Source organism: Aotus nancymaae, unplaced genomic scaffold (assembly GCF_030222135.1).
Source record: "Aotus nancymaae isolate 86718 unplaced genomic scaffold, 86718_ANA_hifiasm-v0.15.2.pri h1tg000057l, whole genome shotgun sequence".
Taxonomy (NCBI): domain Eukaryota; kingdom Metazoa; phylum Chordata; class Mammalia; order Primates; family Aotidae; genus Aotus; species Aotus nancymaae.
Window position 1 is genome coordinate 14,882,478 of NW_026988471.1, and position 19,382 is coordinate 14,901,859.

At 46.1% G+C, this 19,382-nt stretch overlaps 1 long non-coding RNA gene across 1 annotated transcript; it reads left to right on the forward strand.

Annotated features, from left to right (window-relative positions):
- The first annotated feature begins 1,677 nt into the window (after positions 1–1,677).
- On the forward strand, positions 1,678–18,425 carry LOC105707775 (uncharacterized). The gene is made up of 4 exons (XR_010337982.1): positions 1,678–1,834; positions 2,134–2,644; positions 3,154–3,284; positions 18,182–18,425. It is a non-coding gene; the product is annotated as an uncharacterized LOC105707775 (long non-coding RNA).
- The last annotated feature ends 957 nt before the right edge of the window (positions 18,426–19,382 follow it).

A 19,382-nucleotide genomic window follows, 5' to 3' on the forward strand; every position in this document is an offset into this window, starting at 1 on the left:
TATTGTAAGTGAATGCTGAAGTATCCATGTTCCCGCCCACACTACAGCCTTTTGGGTCTTATTCACAATTTAATTTCTGGAATAAGGTGGGTTCTCGATAAATATTTGTAGGTGATTGAATGACTAGCAGGAACAAGAATAGAGTTGAAAGAATAAGATGTCATTAGCCCCCTGCAAAGTAGCCCATGACAAGTGGCAGGTAAGGGTGGACTGCCTGGGGGTGGGGCCAGAGGATTCTGCAAGGCGGGCAGGGTTGGGGAGGGAGGGAAGCAGAGATTCCCTGGATGGGAGATGAGCTGGTCTCCTATCTGAGTGGTCTCCTATCTGAGTGCGTCTTGGCAGGCTGAGAGGAGAAGGCTGGGGTGAGGAATTTCTGGCAAAGGGGATTCCTACAGGTGGGAGGGTTGGGGTTATTTGCAAAACAATGAGTAGACCACAAAGTTATTTCTTATAACAACATGGAAAGAGCACAGAGCAGGGAAAGAGTCCAGGTATCCCCCACGCCTCGGGGCCTGGAATCTGGCGATGTGAGGGAGGGGTGAACTTGGGTGTCTTTGTGAATTTCCACGAGCTCTGATGTTCCAGGAGTCAAAGAGCCCTGAGCCCAGGACTGGCTGAACAGAGAAGGGAGGTTTCAGGATGCTGGTGCTGCAGTTAGCTCGGATGAGCCTGTGCTTGGCTCCCTGGGTGCAGATCACCAGTGAGAAGCTCGATGACACACAGTGGGTCTGCAAGGCTGCCTGAGGCAAATCCATTACTGCTGCCTGGCTCTGAAATGGAAGCCTAGTGAGTCCACAGATCATCCATCTCATGCATCTTCCCACCCAAGGCAGAATTCCTTCCATGTTAGTTTCCTAGGGCTGGCATAAACAACGCCCACAAGCCGGATGGCTTAAATGACAGAAATGTATTCTCATAGTTCTGGAGGCTAGAAGTCTGAAGTCAAGGTGTTGGCAGGTTCCCTCTGAAACCTATGGGGCAATCCTTCCTTGTCTCTTCCTAGACTCTGGTGGTATTCTGGCAATCTTGGGAGTCCCTGGTTTGTAGCTGCGTCGTGCCAGCCTCTGCCTGTCTAGACGTGGGCTTCTCCCTGTAGGCCTCTGCCTGCACATGACTGTCTTTCTGTAAGGATACCTGTCATTGGATTAGAAGCCATCCTACTCCAGCATGACCTTATGTCAACTCGTGCACTGCAACAGCCAGATTTCCGATCTAGTCACATGCTAAGGTACTGGGGGTCAGGACTTGGATATATTTTTTCATGGGAGTGAGGTGCAATTCAGCCCACACACCATCCGTGCTGTCCCCAGCAAGGAGTCTTTTAGCCTCTGGTGGGCACCCCGACTGAGGGGGCAGGGCCTGCAATGCAATCAGCTCTCTGCCAGATTGTACCCTCCCCCCCGCTTCCTTCTTCTCTCCTACAAATATTTATCAGGAGATTAATATATTCCAGGAATGGTGCCAAGTCCTAGGTGCCCAACAGTAAACAAAACAGACACTATGGGAAAAGCTTTCGTTACATCATCCTCTCCCACAGGTCCTCTGAGGCCACACAGAGCATGCAGCGGCATCCTGAATGACCGAAGACAGTAATGGACTCCCCAAGGCTCTCGTGGATTGAACCCCTGTGGTTTCTTTACATAGTTCTCATATGGAGGGTGACTCTATATGTGATGGACTAAACCAGGACACTTTTGAGAGTGAACGTGGGAGCTACTGATAATTACACTGAGACGCAGCAGAGTCCGGGACCAACTCAACACTCAGTCTGCTCATGGGGCACGGGTTTCCTGGTCCTTCCCTAGCCTGACTGCTCTTCTCCGGATATTCGGTGGTCTGTCTCCTTTTTTTTTTTTTTTTTTTTTTTTTTTTTTTTGAGACGGAGTTTCGCTCTTGATACCCAGGCTGGAGTGCAATGGCGCGATCTCGGCTCACTGCAACCTCCGCCTCCTGGGTTCAGGCAATTCTCCTGCCTCAGCCTCCTGAGTAGCTGGGATTACAGGCACGCGCCACCGTGCCCAGCTAATTTTTTGTATTAGTAGAGACGGGGTTTCACCATGTTGACCAGGATGGTCTCGATCTCTTGACCTCGTGATCCACCCGCCTCGGCCTCCCAAAGTGCTGGGATTACAGGTCTGTCTCCTTTTAAACCATTGCTCCCAGAACTGATTTCCACATGTGTCTGCCATAGTGGAAAATACCAAATATGCAAGGAGATCATTTCAGCGCTATCTGCTCAACACCTTAATAGAGGCAAGAGAGAACGTGGAGGAAGAAACGATGGACTCTTTGTGAGAGAGTGGAAGATGGCTTCGCAGAGGAACTGCTATCTGAGATGAATCTTAAAACATGAGTAGGAGTTTCTCCAGGCAGGAAGGGTGTTGTTGCACTCTCAGGGGAGAGGGGAGAGCAGAGTTCCCCACGTGCACGGCTGTTGCTGAATGCGACTCACGCTGTTTTCCTGCTTTGAGTGAACTCGAGGGTGGTGTGAGGAGGATGCACTTGTCCTGCATGCCGGTTGTTCCGTCCTGTTTCTGATCTTCAGATTTGTCATAGGAAGAACAGCTGACGTACGGCAGAATTTGACAAATGAGGCAACAAGCAACTTGATCTGGGATCCGTTGTCTTCTAGACCCCAGTAGGAGTGAGTCATTTACAAGCGTTTGTTGAGAACAGGCTTCACTGATGGGTCTATGCTGGTCTCTGGGAAGGCAAAGGTCACATGTGGTCACTGATCTCAAAGAAATTGACCCAGGCAGCACGACATATGCATGCAATTAACTTTAAATCATAGGAAAGTATCTAAGGGCCATCACACACCTTTATAAGTTTTGTGCACATTTTGGGAATACAGAGAAAGTCACAAGTAATTCCAGCTGGAGGAATACAGTTGGCTTTCACTGAAGAACTCTGAGGACCTCAATGGCCAAGTCACACATCCTATCTGGAGAAGGAGAGGCTCAGAGGTGTGGACACACAAGAAATGCTTGAGGCAGGACCAGACTTGGAGGCCAATGGTGTGGGTGAGGTGGAGGGGAGAAGAGAAGACAGATAAGGGAGGCTGCCTTGGGATGCAGAACAGGAGCTGCTGGGGTAGCAGGCCAGCATCGCGCCTGGACAACCGTCCTCACCCCTGCCTTCCCTCCTGCTAAGGTCTAAACACCAATGTGGTGGCCACCCCAGCTGCCTGGGGCGCCTGAGGCCTCTACCACCAAAGCACACACAGCTGCCTGTGGCTGAGTTCTGTGGTCTCCTGCACCCTCTCCTCCTGCTTCCCCCTGGAGGTAGGCCCTTACACTGCCAGGGAAGGTGAGTGCCTTCTCACTGCCTCCTCTGAGGTGAGTGGTGCTGGTCCTTGCGAGGGACCCAGACACTCTCGCAGCCAGGGCTGATACCACCAAGAGTGAATCCTCACTAGCCCTCTAAAACCAGAAAAGGGGACCCATCTCAGACAGTCCTGGGATCGGCGGTGTGGACACCGAAGGGCTGAGAAGAGAATGTCAAACCCCAAAGCGTCCCCAGCGCTGCGCCTTCCCATCCTGGGTGAGGGGAGTTCTGCAGGGGCACTGGGGTGCTTGTCTACTGGGGTCTGGTGCCCAGGCTGGAGTACAATGGCACGATCTCAACCTCTGTCACCCTGCGTGGCTGGAGCAGGCTTCTCTCTCTGGGCGCTCCTGGGCTCCTGTGGGCATTGGCCACAGGGAACTGCAGTTGGGCACGTCTACATCTTTGTGCCGTCTGGGCTGGCAGCACCCTGAGGACAGCGAGTGGGGTCTCCTTGTTTCTGAGTCCTCAGAACTGGCACACACAGTAGGCGATCAATAAATGTGAATGGAAGAAGAAAAGTTAGCAAAAGAGGAAGGAAGTGGGCGGAGGAGGGCATGGAGAGGGAGGAGCACAGTACTTGGAGTTGCGAGCAGGACGTACTGGGATTTCACTGGGCCCTACGCACTTTTGCCCTTGTGAACCCCATGCTTTAATAAGAGTAAAAGTCAGCTGGGTGCGGTGGCTCATGCCTGTAATCTCAGCACTTTGGGAATCAGCCAAAATTTGAGACCAGCCTGGCCAACATGGTGAAATCCCGTCTTTACTGAAAAATACAAAAATTAGTCTGGTGTAGTGGTACATGCCTGTAATCCCAGCCACTCAGGAGGCTGAGGCATGAGATTTGCTTGAACCGGGGAGGCGGAGGTTGCCAAGATGACGCCATTACACTCTGGCCTAGGTGACAGACTGAGACTCTGTCTAAAATAAAAGTACAGCAGGCCTAGGCACTGCACCACTGTGTCCAGTGAGAAAGGGGGCCCAGAGCACAGTGGTCACCTAGTAAGGAAAGGGACTGCCAGGTCCTAGCCAAACAAAATTGACCTTTTGTTGCAGCAAATTCCTGGAAGCCCCCTGCTTGTGAAAGACATTAGCCATTTGGTTGCTGGATCTTAGGAAGGGCCAGAGGAAGGGGGGCAGGGGCTGGAGTGCTGGGCAGAGGGGCATGTCGGGAGATTGGAGCAGTGGCTCTTCATTGACTGTATGGAAGCTTCTTAATATTTGAAAAATGGGTATGGACATTCTCATACTTTTTTTTGTTTTGTTGTTTTATTTTTGAGACAGAATCTCACTCTGTTGCCCAGGCTAGAGTGCAATGGTGTGATCTCAGCTCCCTGCAACCTCCTCCTCCAGGGTTCAAGTAATTGTCCTGCCTCAGCCTCCTGAGTAGCTGGGATTACAGCCCATGCCACCATGGCAGGATAATCTTTGTATTTTTAGTAGAGACAGGGTTTCACCATGTTGGCCAGGCTGCTCTCGAACTCCTGACCTCATGTCATCCACCCACCTCGGCCGCCGAAAGTGCTGGGATTACAGGCATGAGCCACCGCGCCCGGCTCTGATGCCTTCTATAAGGCTTGGATAAAAGAAGAAATAACAAAATATGGCCACTGCAAATACGCAAGATGAAGAAAAAGGAGGCAGACAGCCCAAAGGCCAGGTTTCTGATCTGGGTACCAGTGAAAGAGAGAATTCATTGGCAGGAGTCGTCTTCAGGGGAGAGAGAATGAGTTCTGTCTGGGACACATTAAATCTGGTATATCTCTAGGATTTCCAGGAAGCCATGCCTGTGTTGAATAGAAGTGTGTAGACTTTCTAGGAAATAAATGGAGATGTAAACAGAGGTGTGGGAGGTATCAGTCGGCACATAGTAGGCTCTCAACTATGTCTGTCTTGATTTGGTGTTGCCAATACCCCAGGGCTGAATGAGAAATCCTCAATGTGAACACATCAGCCCAGCTTGGGAGGTGACTGGGAGGACCCCACGCAGACTGACTTTAAAAGAAAGCACAGACCATCCTTTGTGTGATTATGATCGACACAGACACCTGGAGGGCATATCTCAGCTCAAAGTTCCCTAGGTGTGTGGGGCTGTCAGATGTCAGCGGGAGGGGCCGGTAAGAGCTTGTCTTGAATCTTGAAATCTGGGAGGCAGATGAAGAAGAAACTGCATCTTCCAAACCCTGAAGCAATACTTATTTTTCCTTCACCTCTATTTCTCTAAGTGTATTTTTTCAACCTTGTTGGTAGATGTTATATAATCACATTGTTTCAATATTTGAGATGGTGATTACACCACCATTCAATTTTAATTGGTATTTCTGTACTATGTCAGATGTTCTCAGGTAAAATTAATTAGGACTAAACAATTGATTGATGGTCTTTAAAATCTGAACTTTCAAAAATGAACCAGTTTCATAACCCACACCACAACTGTGGAGTTAATTTGGATCATAGCGTTTATCAGCTCAGGGATGATCTTCCTCAAGACCACATGCCAGTCTTATCAATAAGAAATAAAGGCTGGGCATGGTGGCTCCTGCCTGTAATCCCAGCACTTTGGGAGGCCGAGGTGGGTGGATCACCTGAGGTCAGGAATTCGAGACCAGCCTGGCCAACATGGTGAAACCCCTTCTCTACTAAAAATACAAATATTAGCCAAATGTAGTGGCACACACCTGTGATCCCAGCTACTTGGGAGGCTAAGGCATGAGAATCACTTGAACCTGGGAGGTGGAGGCTACAGTGAGCTCGTAACATGCCACTGCACTCCAGCCTGGGCAATAGAGCAAGACTCCATCTCAAAACAAAACAAAACACAAATACAGTTAAGAAGCAGAATTTAAAATAGCTTAGTCCAACTTTCTATCCGAGACAGAAATCCCTTCTATAGCAAGTCAGATGCTTCCCTCGTCTCTTTTTCAATCCTGTGAGTGACGGTGATCTCAGTACCTGCCAAGACAGCCCCCGCCATTATTGGCTTGTTCTAATTGCTACCAAAGTCTTTCTTACATCATACTGGAATAGAGTTCCCTGTCATTTCCTCTTGTTAGCTGTAAATTTCACTTTCTGGAGCAACAGAGAAATTGCGTTTCTAATTGGAAGATTCCTCCAAGAACAGACTCCTTGAAAAGAGAAAAACAAACAGGCTCATGAGATATATACTCTTCTCTCCAGTGATTACATTTGGGTGAAGCTCTTGAGAGCTTTGTAGCAGACTTCGTTTCACATTGTGATGTTATAAGTCTATAAACTTAGAGTATTTTACAAACCTCTGTTCTAAAAGGAGTTCTGAATAGATTGGTTAATTGCTGTGGCTGCACTTGAATGTAATTTGCATAAAAGACAGCACACCTTAACCTAAGCTTTGCTCATTCGGGTGGATGAGCCCCCCCCGCCCCGCCACCCAAGACCACCAAGAGGATTACTATACAATATAAATATTTTATTTTAAAATCAAATTGTGGGCCGGGCACAGTGGCTCCCACCTATAATCCCAGCACTTTGGGAGGCCGAGGTGGACTGATCATGAGGTCAGGAGTTCAAAACCAGCCTGACTGACATGGTGAAACCCCATCTCTACTTAAAATACAAAAACTAGCCTAGTGTGCTGTCGGGTACCTGTAGTCCCAGCTACTCAGGAGGCCGAGGCAGGAGAATTGCTTGAACCCAGGAGGCAGAGGTTTCAGTGAGCCAAGATGGCGCCATTGCACTCCAGCACTTTGGATAACAGAGTGAGATTCTGTTTGAAAATAAATAAATTAATTAATTAAGTAAAATAAAATTGTATGTACAATTGTGCATTAATAAAACATAAATTTAAATTATGTGCACAAGGTTAAATGTAATCTTAAAGACGGCATCAGGGAAACTTCATAAACAAACGTGCACTTTGGAGTCAGTTTGTGTTAGAATTTCAGCTGTGCCACTTATTAACCATGTGACCTTGGGCCCCAGTTTCCTCAGATGAAAAGTGGGTATGAAAATAATTAACCTTGCAAGGCTGGAGTGAGTATTAAGTGCAAAACCACCTATATTCAGCCTGGGATATAGCAGGTACTCAATAAATGGAAAGATCAGGATTGTACATCCCAATTTTAAACATGAGAGAAAATATTCATTTAATTTCTTTAGAAAGTTAAATAGCAAGGACATATACAATCTAGTAAAAAAAAATTCAATGCCATATGTTTAAAGTGTCTGTCAATGTTTAAAAATGTGAAATTAAAAGGTAATGACACCCAATCATTAGTAAAAAAAAAAAAAAAAAATCAAATAATCAATAGAAAAACAAGTGAAAATGTCCACCATCTCTCCATTCCAATGCTCGGTCCCATTCCCCAATAATTCTGCTAAACAGTTCGGTGTGCAACCTTCCAGATATGCTTATACAAGCACGTACGACATATTCCTTTCAAAAATTAACTCATGCCACATACATTGTTCTTCCACTTCTTTTTGCATCTGACACTATATGATAGACATGAGCTCCAGCTCTGCCCTTTTCATAGCCAGGTATTAAAATTATTATTGTCATTTTCTTTTCAGGCAGTGTTTCACTCTTGTCACCCAGGCTGGAGTGCAATGGTGCGATCTTGGCTCACTGCAATCTCCACCTCCCAGGTTCCAGTGATTCTCCTGCCTCAGCCTCCCAACTAGCTGGAATTACAAGCGCCCACCACCACACCAGGCTAATTTTTGTATTTTTAATAGAGATGGGGTTTCACCATGTTGGTCAGGCTGGTCTTGAACTCCTGACCTCATGTGATCCACCCATCTTGGCCTCCCAAAGTGCTGGGATTACAGGCATGAGCCACCGCACCTAGCCACCACCAGGTATTACTAAATTGGGTTTAAAAACAGGGCTTTTGGCCAGGTGCAGTGGCTCATACCTGTAATCCCAGCACTTTGGGAGGCCACAGCTAGGAGATCCTTTGAGCTAAGGAGTTTGACCAGCCTAGGCAACATAGCAAGACCCTGCCTCTACTAAAAAAAAAAAAAAAAAAAAAAACAACCTGTAGCAGGCTGCAGTGACACTCGCCAATATTCCCCAGTACTTAGGAGGCTGAGGTAAGAGGATCACTTAAGCCAGGAAGGTCGAGGCTGCAATGAGCTATGATCGCACCAGTGTACTCCAGCCTGGGTGACAGAGTGAGACCCTGTCTCAAAAATCAATAATAAATAAATATATTTTTAAAAGGCCTTAAAAAAACTAAGGTCAATGAAATGTAAGGTTTTCTCTGAGTCCACAATTCTACAGGGTCGGATGACAACGGAAAAATTCAGGTTAACATCTGATTATTTCTTCTTGAAACTTTGGCAGAGGTCAGACAGCAGGTGGGGAGATAATCCAGATAAGACAATTAGAGGATTCCGAAGGAGCAGGAATCAGTTTTGCAGTATTGACAACCACCTCTACGATGACAAGGTGCTCTGTCGCTGTTGGCAATGGTTGCAGTCCCGCAAGGAGAGGGGGACCACTATTTCCATTTTAAAGAGGAGGAAACAGATTCACAGAAGCCGACAGGCTGCTGCAAGGACAGGAGTTGGGAGTCGGGTAGAGAAAGGGGGACTTTGACTCTTCAAGGCCCCAGGCCAGCAGGGAAGCCATAAAAAGGAGCAAAGTGAACCCTTGGCATCTGACCTCCTGCCTTGAGTAGAGCTGAGGTTCCTTCTGCAATTTCAGAGGAATGCTGCTCTGTAACATCTGACTTAAGGGCTAAATAGTCCGCAGTTTTGTGACTGCCTATGATGTAGCCGGCACTGTGTTAGAAATAAGTGAATGTGGGAGAGCGGGACCCGCGCACTAGGCTGAGAGCTGTGACTTCTGTCCCGCGTGGGGCATGTCACTGCCCTGAAGAGTGGTGTGGGTACAGGAGCTCTTCCTTGGCTTGGAACTGAGGCAGTTGGGGGCTCCATGAGTACAGAAGAGGGAGCATGGGAACTCACTCATGCCGGAGTTCACAGAATGAAAATCTCTTTCATCCCTCCTTAATGTTTCAGAGGTGAGCAGAGAGTCTGGAATTATCTAAGGCTGATCTTGTGTTATAATAAAGTAGAATAAAATGAGGAAAAGGAACAAGAAATCTCATCTTTCTGTGCAGCCTTGGGAGTGGCCGGCACAGGACAGTGATGTTGAGAAAGCAAATCAAGCAGCCTAGCCCATCATCCTCGGGGAAGTCCGGGGACCCGCTCAGGAGAGATAGACACACCTTGCTCCCTTGGACCGCATTGCGGGGGGTGGTTCTGGAGGTCTGGCTATCTTTGGCTCAGATTAGCAAAGCTGGGAGGAACTGACAGCCCCTGTCAGCCTCTTCCTGGGGCCCTCACAGAGAGGATACTGTCACTCTTGTCTAGTACTATAATGGGTCAGGAGTCTTCAGTCAGCCAGAGGGGAGACGCTGACCAACAGACATCTCCATTCTCCCCAGCCCCACCAGCAGTATGGATGCTGAGAATTGAGTCTCAGATGGAGGGACCTGAAGCAGATTCTGCAGAAAAGGTGACCCATGCCAGGGCTCTCCCCTTCCCAAGGCCCTGGGAGCCCCGCTTAGCTCATCTCTGCCTCTGGAGGAACCTGGACCTGCAGAGATGCTGTTTTGAGGATACTGGGGTTAGTGGCTTCTTGCAGCCCTCTCTTCTCAGGAGAGCCGGTGTCCTTGCTCTTGTGAACATTTCACTCTTTCATCGAGAAACTGAACACCCCAGTCCCAGAAGAGAATAGAGACAACTGCTGATTTCCACAGGTGGAAGAGATGAAAGCCAGAACATTCTCCTGGTTTCATGAGAAAGTGCTGGGGTTTTATTGTTTGTGTGATTTGACTGATCTGAATGTGTGGCTTTCAGTCTGGTTTTGAAACCCCTCAAGATCCCCAGAGGGGCCGGGCGTGGTGGCTCACGTCTGTAATCCCAGCACTTTGGGAGGACGAGGCGGGTGGATCACTTGAGGTCAGGAGTCCCGGACCAGCCTAACCAACATGGCGAAACCCCATCTCTACTAAAAATACAAAATTAGGCGGATGCGGTGGCAGGCGCTTGTAATCCCAGCTACTCGGGAGGTTGAAGCACCACAAGAATCGCTTGACCTCAGGAGGTGGAGGTTGCAGTTCAGCCTTGCATTCTAGCCTGGGCAACAGAACGAGACTCTGTCTCAAAAAAATAAAAATAAAATAAAAAAACTGAGCTTAGTGTAAAAGATATTTAGTTATTATTATTATTATTATTATTATTATTATTATTATTATTATTTTGAGACGGAGTTTCGCTCTTGTTACCCAGGCTGGAGTGCAATGGCGCGATCTCGGCTCACCGCAACCTCTGCCTCCTGGGTTCAGGCAATTCTCCTGCCTCAGCCTTCTGAGTAGCTGGGATTACAGACATGCACCACCATGCCCAGCTAATTTTTTGTATTTTTAGTAGAGACGGGGTTTCACCATGTTGATCAGGATGGTCTCGATCTCTTGACCTCATGATCCACCCACCTCAGCCTCCCAAAGTGCTAGGATTACAAGCATGAGCCACCGCGGGGCCTGGCTTAGTTATTATTTTTTAAATAAAAAGTTTTGTAGCTGCAAGCAAGTTTGAAAACTACAAGTCTGCTGCCTCAGTTTTCTATAGCTTGCTGGTCCTGACATTCTATCTGTCTGTCTGTCTATCTATCTATCTATCTATCTATCTATCTATCTATCTATCTATCTATCTATCTGTCTGTCTATCTATCTATCTATCTATAATAACTGCTGAGATTACAGGCGCCAGCCACCAAGCCTGGCTAGTTTCTGTATTTTTAGTAGAAATAGTGTCTCGCCACATTCGTTAGGCTAGTCTCAAACTCCTGACCTCAAGTGATCCGCCTGCCTCAGCCTCCCAAAGTGCTGGGATTATAGGCGTGAGCCACTGTACCCAGCCGTGACATTCTCCCTATGTACACAGAGACATAAGTTCTTGTTTTAGAATAGAAAGAAATCCATCCATTCATCTCACAAAATATTTTTTGAGCACCTCCTTTGTGCCAGGTAAAACTATGCATCATGAAAAATGAAAAGGTCTAGTAGGCTCATGTCTATAATCCCAGCACTTTGGGCGGCCGAGGTAGCGGATCACCTGAGGTCAGGAGTTCAACATCAGCCCGACCAACATGGAGAAATGCCATCTCTACTAAAAATACAAAATTAGCCGGGCATGGTGGCACGTGCCTGTAATCCCAGCTACTCGGGAGGCTAAGGCAGGAGAATTGGTTGATCCCAGGAGGCAGAGGTTTCAGTGAGCCGAGATCGTGCCATTGCGCTCCAGTCTGGACAATAAAGGACAACAAGAGCAAAACTTTGTCTAAGAAAAAAAAAAAGAGGCGAGTAAAGGCTGCCCTTGTCCTTGAAGAGACTGTGCTTGGGGGCACAGGTGACACCACAGCAGCCAGTCCAGAGGAAGCATTTCGAAGTGAAGTCTGGGTTCCTATCCTTGAATGACTTCATTCCAATCAGCTGTAGCTACAGACACCATTCTCTTCAAGACTGGTGTCTCTCTCTCTCTTTTTTAAACCTATATGTATTTTAATACAGGAAACTTTTTTCATGAAACAACTTACAGCACTAACATAGAGTTAATTAGAATATCTTCAACAGGCTGGGTACGGTGGCTCACACCTGTAATCCCAGCACTTTCAGAAGCCAAGACCAGAGAATCATTTGAGGTCAGGAGTTCGAGACTAGCCTGGCCAACATGGTGAAACACCATCTTTACTAAAAATACAAAAAAAAAAAAAAAAAAAAGAAACAACAACAAAATTAGCTGGATGTGGTGGCACATGCCTGTAATTCTAGCTACTTGAGAGGCTGAGGCAGGAGAATCACTTGAACGGCAGAGATGGAGGTTGCAGTGAGCCAAGACTGTGCCACTGCACTCCAGCCTGGGTGACAGGGAGAGACTTCATCTCAAAAAAAAAAAAAAAAAAAAAAAAAAATCAACAGTTTGCTTTAAATCATAATCATAATAAAAATCCGTTAAATTTACACTATTAAGGCTTAGAATTTAAAATGTTATTTAACAAATAACAAAAATAAGACCCTGCTTTTTTTCTCTAGATTTGCGTTAGTACCTTCAGTTTAGGAAGCTTTCTGGGCCCCATGCTCTTGGTCTTTTGTCTCCAACAAACCATTCTATCCACCTTGATCCACTGGGGCGTTAGCACAGAGTATCACAGCAACATGCTTGATTTGGTTTGTCCCTCCTGGCTGTTTTCCCTCTTTCACGAGGGGCTGCTCCTTTAGTACGAAGGCTGTAACGTGTAACAAGAGCAAAAAGTAAGGCAATGTTGCATTAGGCCGAGGTGACTTGGGAGTTGTTTGTTACTACAGCATACTCTCACCCATCCTGACTAATACAATCACATCCACTCTTGTGTTCAGGGCAAACTGTTTCTCATCCTATAGCTCAAATGTCCCCCCAGGCTGTGAAACCCTGTTCCACTCCCCCAGGGAGGGGTGGAGTCTCTTTCCTCTGGGCCATCCTTAATTGTATCACACAATAAGTTTCATTGGATTTTTCTGTGTGGCTTATAAATATCTCACAAGCAGAAGTTACAGTTATATATAGTCATATACAAGTGTTTGTTGATGGACTAAATGAATGCTTGTATTTAGAAATTGCTTCCTAAAGCCTACTGTTCAGAGCTCATTTCTGAGCTGCAAAGACACAGTCTGTCACTGTAAAAGTGACATGGTGTAATCAGCAGCATCTGTCCAACAAGTCGAGCTAGGTATGCAAGCTTGAAATCAAGGCAGTTAGGAAAGAGAGTTCATAAGATTTCTTTCAGACTCCAATAGTCAGTGCCCTATGAGCACAGCTGGACCAGAAAGAGACCTTCCTTGGCCAATGTCAGGGAAAACAGCATAGTCCTCCACACTGAAACAATTTGTTAGCATGTACAAGTTCACATTTTTCTGTATTTTAACTTCTAATTGGTTTCCTCTTTTGTGCTAAGAATGCCATCTGTCCCTTTGACAGGTTTTTGGATTTGATACCACTCGCCAGGAAATTTGACCAGTATAAGCATTGTAAGAGGATTCAAAAGTGTCCATCCCAAACAGCCCTGTTTTAGGAACTTACTGTTCATGTGTAGAGGTTTTATCATGTTTTCAAGCCCCTGCCCCACAGAATAAAGCCCTTTTCCTCTACAATTTCTTGGAGCTCATAATATAAAGCAAGGTAGCATACATGGTCCCATTTTGATTCTAGATATCGTATCTTCTCTGTTGCAGTAAAAAATATTATTATCCCTATTTGTAGATAAGAAAACTGAGGCTGATGGAAATGGACGTGCCTGAGATCATATAGAAATGATAGAACCAGGTCATTAATTTCTGAATCTAAGCCCACTGCCCTACAGATATCTTTCCCTTGTGGGATAAAAGCAGGGATGGGCTCATTATTCCCATTCTGTGAACCAGGAGAAGTTAATTGACCAATCTAAAATTCAACAAGTAAGACACAGTTCTAAGCTCGAAGAACGCCAGTCCTCTCCCAAAAGACCCTGTGCTCTCACTAGGACTACCTTATGCTACCTTCACTCTGCGGTTCCTTCTTTCAAGCCTAAAGTTACTTGGTTATGGACAAACCAAGAAGAGCAAAGGGGCGTGACCCAGAGAGATTCCAGCTGAAGAAAGAATGATTCATGGCCAAGCGTGGTGGCTTGCTCCTGTAATCCTAGCACTTTGGGAGTCCAAGGCGGGTGGATTGCCTGAGCTCAGGAGTTTGAGACTAGCCTGAGCAACACGGTGAAACCTTGTCTTTACTAAAATACATAAAATTCACTGGGTGTGGCAGCGTGCACCTGTATGTAGTTCCAGCTACTCGGGAGACTGAGGTGAATTGCTTGAACCCCGGAGGCGGAGGTTGCAGTGAGCCGAGATCGCACCACTGCACTCCAGTCTAGGTGACAGAGCAAGACTTTGTCTCTGAAAAACAAAACAAACAAAGAAAAAGAATGATTCACCAGCCCCATTAAAATAAAGAGCCATCTTGAACAGGCTCCCCCAGGACCCACATGTTGTGGTCTATTGCTGCAGGATCCACTGAGCCACTGCAGGAGGGCAGGGAGGGAATTAACCTTTACTGGACATCCATTATAAGCCAGACAGCTACTTCATGTAATCCTCACATGATACTAACAGGAAGAGGAAGAAACGGACGGTCGCAGTGGCTCATGCTTGTAATCCCAGCACTTTAGGAGGCTTAGGTGGGTGGATCACTCGAGGCCAGGAGTTTGAGACCAGCCTAGCCAACAGGGTGAAGCCAAAAAACAAGAGCTAGGTGTGGTGGCTTGAGCCTATAATCCCAGCTACTCAGGAGGCTGAGGCACAAGAATCGCTTGAACCCAGGAGTGGGGGTTGCAGAGAGCTGAGATGGTGCCACTGCACTCCAGCCTGGGCAACAGAGGGAGATTCTGTCAAGAAAGAGAAAGGAAGGAAGGAAGGAAGGAGAAAGATAGAAAGAAGGAAAGAAGGAAGGAAGGAAGTTAAGCTCAGAAGGCTCAGAAAAATTGGAATGTCCAAGATAGCAGAACTTGCTGGTCTGTCTGGTGACAGAGCTGTTCTTTCCAGCATTCGCTGCAGCAGATACTGTAGAAGATGGAAAGCCACATGGGAAAGGGTGCTGCACTCAGGAACTGCTCATCCTGTTAGGGGAGCCGCACACACACATGAATCTGATAAAGAATCCCTGTGGCTGGGCACAGTGGCTCACTCCTGTAATCCTGACACTTTGGGAGGCAGAGGCAGAAGGATCACCTGATATCAGGAGTTCAAGACCAGCCTGACCAACATGGCAAAACCCCGTCTCTACTAAAAATACAAAAATTAGCCGGGCATGGTGGCATGTGTCGGTAATCCCAGCTACTCAGGAGGCTGAGGCAGGAGAATCACTTGAATCCAGGAGGCAGAGATTGCAGTGAGGAGAGATTGCACCATTGCACTCCAGCCTGGGCAACAAGAAGGGGAAAAAAAAAAAAAGAACCCCGGTGCTGGCATCAGGCAGTATAAGATTAATGGAGATTTGGGGCAGAGGATGAGTAGGGTTAGGGGAAGGGAGGACAAGATTCCTTCCAGGACAGTCTCCAGCTGAACGTAGAGGAAAGAATTTAAATAAGCAGAAACAAAAGGAAAAGACTTTCTAGGTCAGAAGTAGCAGCTTCTGGAAATAAGCAGATAGAATCACTGATATTTATCAGTGATTGTTATCTGAGTCCAAGGAAACTGAAAGGGGCAGCAGGCAGATTCTAACAATTTCATTCAGATATTGAGGTGGCCAGGGCCATCCATGGGGCTGCAGGAGTGTATCCAGCATTACAGGAAAATGAAATTGGCAAGAATCTATGGGTGAGATCAGCCATCTACCAAGTAATCACCTGAGAAGATATGAAAACTGCAGCACAGCTGGAGGTGAGCTGGACACACCCAAAGCACGTTACTGTGTCTGGAAAGCAATCCCAGAAAAAGGAGACCCCTCTCCTTGGTAAAGAGCCTGCCTGTTACAAGGGGCAGAGCCAAAGGGACTCAAAGGCCAGATCTGGCATCAGAATTCATTGTACACCTTACATGTTCCTACTAAGATGAGGATTCCCTAATTGTGAGCCACTTCGGTGCACTGACAGTTTCAAGTTTGAGGTTCACAAGGAAAACCTGTTTTCCCCCAAACTCCATTCCTGCGGAGCCTGACCCTGAGTGGGTGTCTCCAGGGACACCTTTCCTATTTTGACTTTTAGCATAAAGAAACTAAGGGAAATGAGAATTCCGACTCCACACCAACACTATCACTGTCCATTCCCCGTCTCTCTTCACGGTTTGCAGTGCATTTTGATTCACTCCGTCTTATATGTCATGAACGAAGCTGGAGGGAAGGCTTCGCAGTAGAGGGGATCTTTGAGCTGCTTCTAAGGATACAAAATTCATCTGTGAGGGCAGTCCAGGGTCTGCTGGACACTTCCATTTTCTAAATCAGTAATCAAATCACTGGCATGAAATGAGGATAATTTTTATTTTAAACCTAATTATGCCATTACAAATAAAATTTCCCACATCCAAAACTCTCTCAATGGTGGTCTGAAACTCTCCTCCAGCCTCAGATGTCAAAAACTGTGCACTTTGCCTTGGGCACATCCAACATCATATACGTTAAATGGCTTTGATGGGCTTGATTCTAATCTTAATTAAAGCAGTGCCCGTTTTCGTCCATCTTGGTCTCTTTGAACCCACTCTCAGCTGACTCAGTTCAGTAGCAGTTTGGTGGGAAAAAAATGCCAACCAGCCTGGGAAACAAAGGAGAAGTTTGGGGGTGACTTTAGGCTTCACAAAAGGGTCCCATACATTGCTTGAAACAATTACATTTGCTGAGGAGTAACAAAATTATTTTTGAAAAATAACAGAAATAAAGAAATTAAATTTTCTCATAACCCCACTGTTTTAAAAAAAAAGTTATAGGCCAGGCTCAGTGGCTCATGCTGTAATCCTAGCACTTTGGGAGGCCAAGGCAGAGGGATCACTTGAGGTCAGGAGTTCGAAACCAGCCTGGCCAACATGGTGAAACCCCGTCTCTACTAAAAATATAAAAATTTGTCTGGTGTGGTGGTATGTGCTTGTAATCCCAGCTACCTGAGAGGCTGAGGCAGGAGAATCACTTGAACCCGGGAGGGGGAGGCTGCAGTGAGCTGAGACCGTGCCACTGTACTCCAGCCTGGGCTCTAAAGCGAGACTCCATCTCAAAAAAAAAAAAAAATTAACCAGGCATAGCATAGTGTCGGGCACTTGTAATCCCAGCTACTCGGGAGGCTGTGGCACGAGAATCATTTGAACCTAAGAGGCAGAGGTTGCAGTGAGCCAAGATTATGTCACTGCACTCCAGCCTCGATAACAGAATGAAACTCCGTCTCAAAAATAAATAAATAAACAAACAAACAAATAAATAAATAAAAAGGTATATCAACAGGAAAATTTCTCCCTCCACCTGACTGATTCTCTTCTTCACAGTAAACCACTGTTAACAATTTGGGGGCCAGGTGTGGTGGCTCACGCCTATAATCCCAGCACTTTGGGAGGCCGAGGCAGGTGGATCACAGGTCAGTAGATAGAGACCATCTTGGCCAAAATGGTGAAACCTCGTCTCTACCAAAAATCCAAAAATTAGCTGGGCATGGTGGTGCGTGCCTGTAATCCCAGCTACTTGGGAGGCTGAGGTAGGAGAATTGCTTGAACCAGGGAGTCGAAGATTGCAGTGAGCCAAGATCTCACCACTGCACTCCAGCCTGGTGACAGAGCAAGACTTGGTCTCAGAAAAAAAAAAAAAACCAAACAAACAATTTGGTGCACATTTTTCTCAATTTGTTACTAGGATGGTGCAGATATATCTAAGTACATATATATCCAAAATACCAGACAGATTGACCTATGCCTTGCTTATTCTCCTTCACCCTTGTGAACCTTTCCCAAGTGTGTAACTATTGATCTAACACATTTGCATGTTATTCCACTGCGTGGATATCTTTATATATATATATATATATATATATATATATATATATATATATATATATATATATATATAAAAAGATGGGGTTTCACCATGTTGGTCAGGCTGGTCTTGAACACCCAACCTCAGGTGATCCACCCGCCTTGGCCTCCAAAGTGCTTGGATTGCAGGCGTGAGCCACCGCGCCCGGCCTCGGATATCTTACATACTATTCTCCTGTTTAATTTGTTTTTGTTATGGATATTTAGATTGCTTACAGTATTTTTGTTATTGAGAATGATGCAGCCACACACATTCCTGTTTATATGTTTTTATGTGTTTGTCTTATTACTTCTCGTAGGATGGATTCTCAAGAGTAGAACTGCTTTTCCTCTAGAGGCTGACACACCAACAGTGTATCCGAGGCCCCTGCCCCGCCCCCAGGCTGGCCAGTACTTTGGGCCAATCTGCTAGACCCAAAAATGGTAAATCTCATTGAGATTTAACTTGCATTCCCCTGAGTCCTGGTGAAGTTGAGCATCTTTTCATATGTTTATTGACAATTTGCATTTCCTATTCAGTAAATTACCCACTCATATCCTTGAGTCATATTTCTACCTGGCTGTTTTTTTCTATTCAATTTGTAGGAGCTCTTTGTATACCTGGGATATAATCTTTGGCTCATATGTATGGTAATTATTTTCTATTACTGTTGTCATGTTTTTATGGTAGTAAAATTCTTACATCCAGTGCTCCCACACCCCGCTTCTTTTTTTTTTGTATTTGGGTTAGGCAGAGAGAGCTAGCTTTACTGTTTTCTGAACGAAAAGTCAATCCATCCCGGGGATTTTAAAATTATTTAATCAGTAAGCATATATACATTTTGAGGGAGAAGGGTGTGAAGATCCTAGGAGAAACTGCTGTGTCCCTGAAGATAGACCCAGTAGTTTTTTTGTTTTTTTTTTTTTGAGATAAGATCTTACTCTGTCACCCAGGATGGAGAGTGCAGTGGCGTGATGACGGCTCACTGCAGTCTTGATCTCCCTGGGATCAGGTGATCTTCCTGCCTCAGCCTCCCAAGTAGCTGGGACGAAAGGCACGAACCACCACGCCCAGTTAATTTTTATATTTTTTTGTAGAGACAGGGTTTCACCATGTTGCCCAGTCTGGTCTCAAACTGCTAGACTCAAGCCATCTGCCCTCCTCAGACTCTTGAAGTGCCGGGATTACAGGCATGAGCCGCCATGTCTGGCCAACCCAGCAGATCTTTAATTCACGATCTAGAAAAACCATCTAGAGGTTGTTGCTCAATGTGTATATGTATATGTTGTTTCTTTGTGTGTGTGTGTGTGTGTGTGTGTGTGTGTGTGTGTGTCTTAGTACAGAGGAGATTTGTAAATGAAAATATTTTCCTCCCTCAAAAATCGCCTTAACTATAAACCAAACCTTGTATATAACTCTATCCTATCGATTGGTCATTAGATTGCGGCATCCACTTCAGATGTGGGCCTCCCTCCCCGGTCCACAGTGAGCTCCTCGAGGCTGTACCTTAACTTACCTCT